The sequence below is a fragment of the Cornus florida genome, unplaced genomic scaffold (genome assembly GCF_030987335.1).
Source record: "Cornus florida cultivar Cherokee Brave unplaced genomic scaffold, ASM3098733v1 CherokeeBrave_3.0.0_Hap2_scaffold_9, whole genome shotgun sequence".
In the NCBI taxonomy this organism is placed as follows: domain Eukaryota; kingdom Viridiplantae; phylum Streptophyta; class Magnoliopsida; order Cornales; family Cornaceae; genus Cornus; species Cornus florida.
In genome coordinates, this window is record NW_026775923.1 from 572398 (window position 1) to 580414 (window position 8017).

At 32.1% G+C, this 8017-nt stretch overlaps 1 long non-coding RNA gene across 1 annotated transcript; it reads left to right on the top strand.

The window, feature by feature from the left end:
• Window positions 1-5708: 5708 nt before the first annotated feature.
• On the top strand, window positions 5709-7750 carry LOC132292925 (uncharacterized). The gene is made up of 3 exons (XR_009477614.1): window positions 5709-6694; window positions 7013-7080; window positions 7483-7750. It is a non-coding gene; the product is annotated as an uncharacterized LOC132292925 (long non-coding RNA).
• Window positions 7751-8017: the final 267 nt, after the last annotated feature.

Below are 8017 nucleotides of genomic sequence, written 5' to 3' on the forward strand. Positions count from 1 at the left end.
CATTCAAAGATTCAATCTTTACTCATTGAAACACTCTTTGTGACGTCGAAGGGAAGTCGAATAACTGAAACTCAAAACTCTGATTTTCTTCCAAAGATTCAATCATTACGCGTCAAAAAGGTCAAGTGGCATAACAGGTACCTTGATTGAGGTATTTTCACACAAAGATTCACTCTTTACTCATTCAAACACTTTGTGTGACGTCAAAGGGAACTCGACTCTTATTTTTATTCCAAGATTCAATATTTATACACTAAAAAGGTCTAGTGACTTAACAGGTGCCTTGATTGAGGTATTTTCATTCAAAGATTCAATCTTTACTCATTAAAACACTCTTTGTGACGTCAAAGGGAATTCGAATAAGTTTAGCTCAAAACTCTCAATTTCTTTCGAAGATTCAATCCTTATACCTTAAAAAAGTCGAGTGACATAATAGTTACCATAATTAGGGAATTTTCATTCAAAGATTCAATCGCTACTCATTAAAACACTCTTTGTGATATGAAATGGAACTCGAATAAGTTTAACTCAAAACTCTCACTTTCTTTCAAAGATTCAATCTTTATGCATTAAAAAGGTCAGGTGACATAACAGGTAAGTTGATTGAGGTATTTTCATTCAAAGATTCAATCTTTGCTCATTAAAACACTCTTTGGGACGTCAAAGGGAAACCGAATAAGTTTAACTCAAAACTCTCAATTTCTATCAAAGATTCAATCTTTATACATTAAAAAGTTCAAGTGACATAACAGGTACCCTGATTGTGGTATTTTCATTCAAGAATTCAATCTTTACTTATTCAAACACTCTTTGTGACGTCATAGGGAACTCGCATAAGTTTAACTCAAACCTCTCATTTTCCGTCAATGATTCAATCTTTATACATTAAAAAGGTCACGTGACATGACAGGTACCTTGACTGAGGTATTTTCATTCAAAGATTATATCTTTACTCATTAAAACACTCTTTGTGACGTCGAAGGGAACTCAAATAAATTTAACTCAAAACTCTCATTTTCTTTCAAGGATTCAGTCTTTATACATTAAAAAGGTCTACTGGCATAGCAGGCATCTTGATTGAGGTATTTTCTTTCAAAGATTTAAGCTTTACTCATTATTACACTCTTTGTGACGTCAAAGGGAACTCGAATAAGTTTAGCTCAAAACTCTAAATTTCTTTTAAATATTCAATTCTTATACATTTAAAAAGCCTAGTGACATAATAGGTACCCCAATCGAGGCATTTTCATTCAAAGATTCAATCTCTGCTCATTAAAACATTCTTTGTGACGTCAAACGGAACTCGAATAAGTTTAACTCAAAACCCTCATTTTCTTTCAATGATTCAATCTTTCCGCATTAAAAAGGTCAAGTGACATAACAGGTAAGTTGATTGAGGTATTTTCATTCAAAGATTCAATCTTTACTCATTAAAACACTCTTTGGGACGTCAAAGGGAAACCGAATAAGTTTAACTCAAAACTCTCAATTTCTGTCAAAGATTCAATCTTTATACGTTAAAAAGTTCTAGTGACATAACAGGTACCCTGATTCAGGTATTTTCATTCAAGAATTCAATCTTTACTTATTCAAACACTCTTTGTGATGTTAAAGGGAACTCGAATAAATTTAACTCAAACCTCTCATTTTCTTTCAATGATTCAATCTTTATACATTAAAAAGGTCACGTGACAAGACAGGTACCTTGATTGAGGCATTTTCATTAAAAGATTATATCTTTACTCATTAAAACACTCTTTGTGACGTCAAAGGTAACTCGAGTAAATTTAACTCAAAACTCTCATATTCTTTCAAAGATTCAGTCTTTATACATTAAAAAGGTCTACTGACATAACAGGTACCTTGATTGAGGTATTTTCTTTCAAACATCCAATCTTTACTCATTATTACACTCTTTGTGACGTCAAAGGGAACTCGAATAAGTTTAGCTCAAAACTCTAAATTTCTTTCAAATATTTAATTCTTATACATTTAAAAAGTCTAGTGACATAATAGGTACTCTAATTGAGGTATTTTCATTCAAAGATTCAATCTCTACTCATTAAAACACTCTTTGTGACGTCGAACGGAACTCGAATAAGCTTGACTCAAAACTCTCATTTTCTTTCAATGATTCAATCTTTCCGCATTAAAAAAGGTCAAGTGACATAACAGGTACCTTGATTGAGGTATTTTCATTCAAATATTCAATCCTTACTCATTAAAACACTCTTTGTGACGTCAAAGGGAACTCGAATAACTGTAACTCAAAACTCTCATTTTCTTTCAAAGATTCAATCTTTATGCGTCAAAAAGGTCAAGTGACATAACAGCTACCCTGATTGAGCTATTTTCATTAAAAGATTCAATCTTTACTCATTAAAACACTCTTTGTGACGTCTAAGGGAACTCGAATAAGTTTAACTCAAAACTCTTATTTTCTTTCAAAGATTCAATCTTTATACATTAAAAAGGTCAAGTGACACAACAGGCACCTTGAGTGAGCTATTTTCATTCAAAGATTCAACCTTTACTCATTAAAACACTCTTTGTGACTCCAATGCGAACTCGAATATGTTTAACTCAAAACTCTCATTTTCTTTCAAAGATTCAATCTTTATGCATTAAATAGGTCAAGTGACATAACAGGTACCTTGATTGAGGTACTTTCATTCAAAGATTCAATCTTTACTCATTGAAACACTCTTTGTGACGTCGAAGGGAAGTCGAATAACTGAAACTCAAAACTCTGATTTTCTTCCAAAGATTCAATCATTACGCGTCAAAAAGGTCAAGTGGCATAACAGGTACCTTGATTGAGGTATTTTCACACAAAGATTCACTCTTTACTCATTCAAACACTTTGTGTGACGTCAAAGGGAACTCGACTCTTATTTTTATTCCAAGATTCAATATTTATACACTAAAAAGGTCTAGTGACTTAACAGGTGCCTTGATTGAGGTATTTTCATTCAAAGATTCAATCTTTACTCATTAAAACACTCTTTGTGACGTCAAAGGGAATTCGAATAAGTTTAGCTCAAAACTCTCAATTTCTTTCGAAGATTCAATCCTTATACCTTAAAAAAGTCGAGTGACATAATAGTTACCATAATTAGGGTATTTTCATTCAAAGATTCAATCGCTACTCATTAAAACACTCTTTGTGATATGAAATGGAACTCGAATAAGTTTAACTCAAAACTCTCACTTTCTTTCAAAGATTCAATCTTGATGCATTAAAAAGGTCAGGTGACATAACAGGTAAGTTGATTGAGGTATTTTCATTCAAAGATTCAATCTTTGCTCATTAAAACACTCTTTGGGATGTCAAAGGGAAACCGAATAAGTTTAACTCAAAACTCTCAATTTCTATCAAAGATTCAATCTTTATACATTAAAAAGTTCAAGTGACATAACAGGTACCCTGATTGTGGTATTTTCATTCAAGAATTCAATCTTTACTTATTCAAACACTCTTTGTGACGTCATAGGGAACTCGCATAAGTTTAACTCAAACCTCTCATTTTCCTTCAATGATTCAATCTTTATACATTAAAAAGGTCACGTGACATGACAGGTACCTTGACTGAGGTATTTTCATTCAAAGATTATATCTTTACTCATTAAAACACTCTTTGTGACGTCGAAGGGAACTCAAATAAATTTAACTCAAAACTCTCATTTTCTTTCAAGGATTCAGTCTTTATACATTAAAAAGGTCTACTGGCATAGCAGGCATCTTGATTGAGGTATTTTCTTTCAAAGATTTAAGCTTTACTCATTATTACACTCTTTGTGACGTCAAAGGGAACTCGAATAAGTTTAGCTCAAAACTCTAAATTTCTTTTAAATATTTAATTCTTATACATTTAAAAAGCCTAGTGACATAATAGGTACCCCAATCGAGGCATTTTCATTCAAAGATTCAATCTCTGCTCATTAAAACATTCTTTGTGACGTCAAACGGAACTCGAATAAGTTTAACTCAAAACCCTCATTTTCTTTCAATGATTCAATCTTTCCGCATTAAAAAGGTCAAGTGACATAACAGGTAAGTTGATTGAGGTATTTTCATTCAAAGATTCAATCTTTACTCATTAAAACACTCTTTGGGACGTCAAAGGGAAACCGAATAAGTTTAACTCAAAACTCTCAATTTCTGTCAAAGATTCAATCTTTATACGTTAAAAAGTTCTAGTGACATAACAGGTACCCTGATTCAGGTATTTTCATTCAAGAATTCAATCTTTACTTATTCAAACACTCTTTGTGATGTTAAAGGGAACTCGAATAAATTTAACTCAAACCTCTCATTTTCTTTCAATGATTCAATCTTTATACATTAAAAAGGTCACGTGACAAGACAGGTACCTTGATTGAGGCATTTTCATTAAAAGATTATATCTTTACTCATTAAAACACTCTTTGTGACGTCAAAGGTAACTCGAGTAAATTTAACTCAAAACTCTCATATTCTTTCAAAGATTCAGTCTTTATACATTAAAAAGGTCTACTGACATAACAGGTACCTTGATTGAGGTATTTTCTTTCAAACATCCAATCTTTACTCATTATTACACTCTTTGTGACGTCAAAGGGAACTCGAATAAGTTTAGCTCAAAACTCTAAATTTCTTTCAAATATTTAATTCTTATACATTTAAAAAGTCTAGTGACATAATAGGTACCCTAATTGAGGTATTTTCATTCAAAGATTCAATCTCTACTCATTAAAACACTCTTTGTGACGTCGAACGGAACTCGAATAAGCTTGACTCAAAACTCTCATTTTCTTTCAATGATTCAATCTTTCCGCATTAAAAAAGGTCAAGTGACATAACAGGTACCTTGATTGAGGTATTTTCATTCAAATATTCAATCCTTACTCATTAAAACACTCTTTGTGACGTCAAAGGGAACTCGAATAACTGTAACTCAAAACTCTCATTTTCTTTCAAAGATTCAATCTTTATGCGTCAAAAAGGTCAAGTGACATAACAGCTACCCTGATTGAGCTATTTTCATTAAAAGATTCAATCTTTACTCATTAAAACACTCTTTGTGACGTCTAAGGGAACTCGAATAAGTTTAACTCAAAACTCTTATTTTCTTTCAAAGATTCAATCTTTATACATTGAAAAGGTCAAGTGACACAACAGGCACCTTGAGTGAGCTATTTTCATTCAAAGATTCAACCTTTACTCATTAAAACACTCTTTGTGACTCCAATGCGAACTCGAATATGTTTAACTCAAAACTCTCATTTTCTTTCAAAGATTCAATCTTTATGCATTAAATAGGTCAAGTGACATAACAGGTACCTTGATTGAGGTATTTTCATTCAAAGATTCAATCTTTACTCATTGAAACACTCTTTGTGACGTCGAAGGGAAGTCGAATAACTGAAACTCAAAACTCTTATTTTCTTTCAAAGATTCAATCATTACGCGTCAAAAAGGTCAAGTGGCATAACAGGTACCTTGATTGAGGTATTTTCACACAAAGATTCACTCTTTACTCATTCAAACACTTTGTGTGACGTCAAAGGGAACTTGACTCTTATTTTTATTCCAAGATTCAATATTTATACACCAAAAAGGTCTAGTGACTTAACATGTAAGGCCCCAATACATAATTATTTTTTTTATTAGCATAATTTAATTTTTATTAGACATCATTTATGGAATATTTTATGTAGTAGTTTGTATGGTGAAGTTAATAGTTGGTGTCAAAACTTATTAAGTTGGTGACAGCCAATGGTAAGAAAATAAATAATAAAAATGATAATATTCCATGTGTACGTGTGTGTGGTTATATGTGTGATACTAGAGAATGGGTGTCTACTAAGGTCATTGGTGCTGAAGGTAATAAATGGTGGAAGTGGTGTGATGGTTCTAATATATATTGATATACTTATGTTTTATTTTAAAGTTTGACCAAGTAGTTATTTATATATATGGGTAAGTTATTGACCAGGTCAAGTACATATTCCACCCACCCATGTATATAGATATCTAGTAATACACTTTATTCTAAAAGCTTCCAAAGGAGGCTGTTACTAATTGACACACACACGCATGAGTCATGAAGAGGGGAAAATCACATTTATATCTAAGTGACACGTTGTCTAGAGATTTGCATGGACAAGAAAAAGAAAAAAAATAATAAAAATACAAATAGAAACAAAGGAGGGATTTTTCAGCCGTAGAAGAAGAAAATATTATTAAACTTTGGGTAACACATGTCACATAAGCTATGTGACAATTTACATTTCCTGGAGACTAGATTTACACCATCCATGTGACTATATACTTTTCAAGACTAAAGTTATTATGCTTTAAAGTGGTGGCTGGTGGCTGCAATATATAGTTGTATATATATATAGGTTTCAATTATCATTTATATGGATAGAGATGAGTAAAGTCAGGTTGCTGGCTGCACAAGGCTGGACCGAACACACAGGACACGCAATTATGTAGATATACTCTATATATAGATAAGGTTAATTCTATCTTTTTAAACCTGTTTGGACCGCCTTTGAGAAAGCCATTGTTTTGGTTGAGACACACAAAATATATCAAAACAGTGAGCTATTTAGTGATAGTTCAAAGAGAGAAGAAAAATACGGAGGAGGAGGATAGAAAAGGAAAAAGGGGGTTTTCTCTCTAAATTGTTGTTGAATTCAAGCAAAGGTGAGGGGTTTTATATTATAATTTCTATGTTGGAAGTTGATTATTCAGTTATTTGAATAATTAATCCAATTAATTGTTCCAGTATATGTATCATCTATTTTTTTATATTTTATTTATTTATTCAAAGGCTGTTTTGTGTAAGTAATACCATGGTTATGGTTATTTTCTTTGGGGTCATCAAGCTGGAAATTTATATAAAGACATGTGATTAGAATTTAGCCAAAAGGGTGTATAAAGTTTGAGAATTGTAATTGAGGTGATGATTGTGATTTAATTCTCTTTAGAAAATAAATATAACTTGGTTATATTCTTGTCCAGGCAAGGAGAATGAACTGATCACTTCAGCAATATCAAAGGATAAGTAGACAATTTGAAAAGTAGCCAAGGTGAGTGTACTCACTGGAAGTTTATACCTGGATGTGTTTAATTGAAGTATTGAAGTTGTTTATGTGAGTTGAAGATGAATATATATAATTTGATTATATTTAAATAGGGTCCATACTCTGGCCTGGAAGGAGAGTAATATATTATATAAGGTCCATACTCTGGCCTGGAAAGAGAGTACTACACTAAATAAGGTCCATACTCTGGCCAAGAAAGAGAGTACTATATCTAAACAAGGTCCATACTCTGGCCTAGAAGGAGAGTACTATATTTTAATGCCTGTAATATATTAATGAAGTTTAATTGAAGTTATCAGATAATATTTGTTTATATTACTCTGATGTAGTAGTGTTGCATTCACTGGGCTTTAAGCTCACTCCTTCCATATCTATATTTTTTTTCAGGTACAAGGTTGGGTCGCTACTGCCAGGTCTAGAATTTTTGAGTGGGAATGGGAAAAAGAACAATGGAACGTCTTTTGTTTAATATGTAAATATTGTAATAGAATTTAATAGTATAAGTTGCCGTTAATGTTTTTTTTTGTTTGTCAGAATTTGCATAACAGGCCTATAGGTAGTTTTTGAATTGTAAACTGTTAAACAGGTGCTCTGATGTAGGATGACGTTATATTTGAAGGAGGTTAATGCAGATGGTTAGATGCATTCCAATTTATTCAATTTGTTTAATAATGTAAATTGGGTTGGGGTGTGTCAACTTTTGGTATCAGAGCCTAGGTTTTCTAGGTTCTGGAGGTCAGAAGAGTCTAGACTGGCAGTGGCAGTAAGAAGTGTGTAGTAGAGTCATTTATTTGACTTAATGTTATATTAACAGATATAAGTGGTGATTATGTATCATATATATGTTGTTATATTTGAGATTCATTGCAGATAAAAAGAAATGGAAAGGGAAAGTGATTATCATGGAACTGAGGGTGAAGCC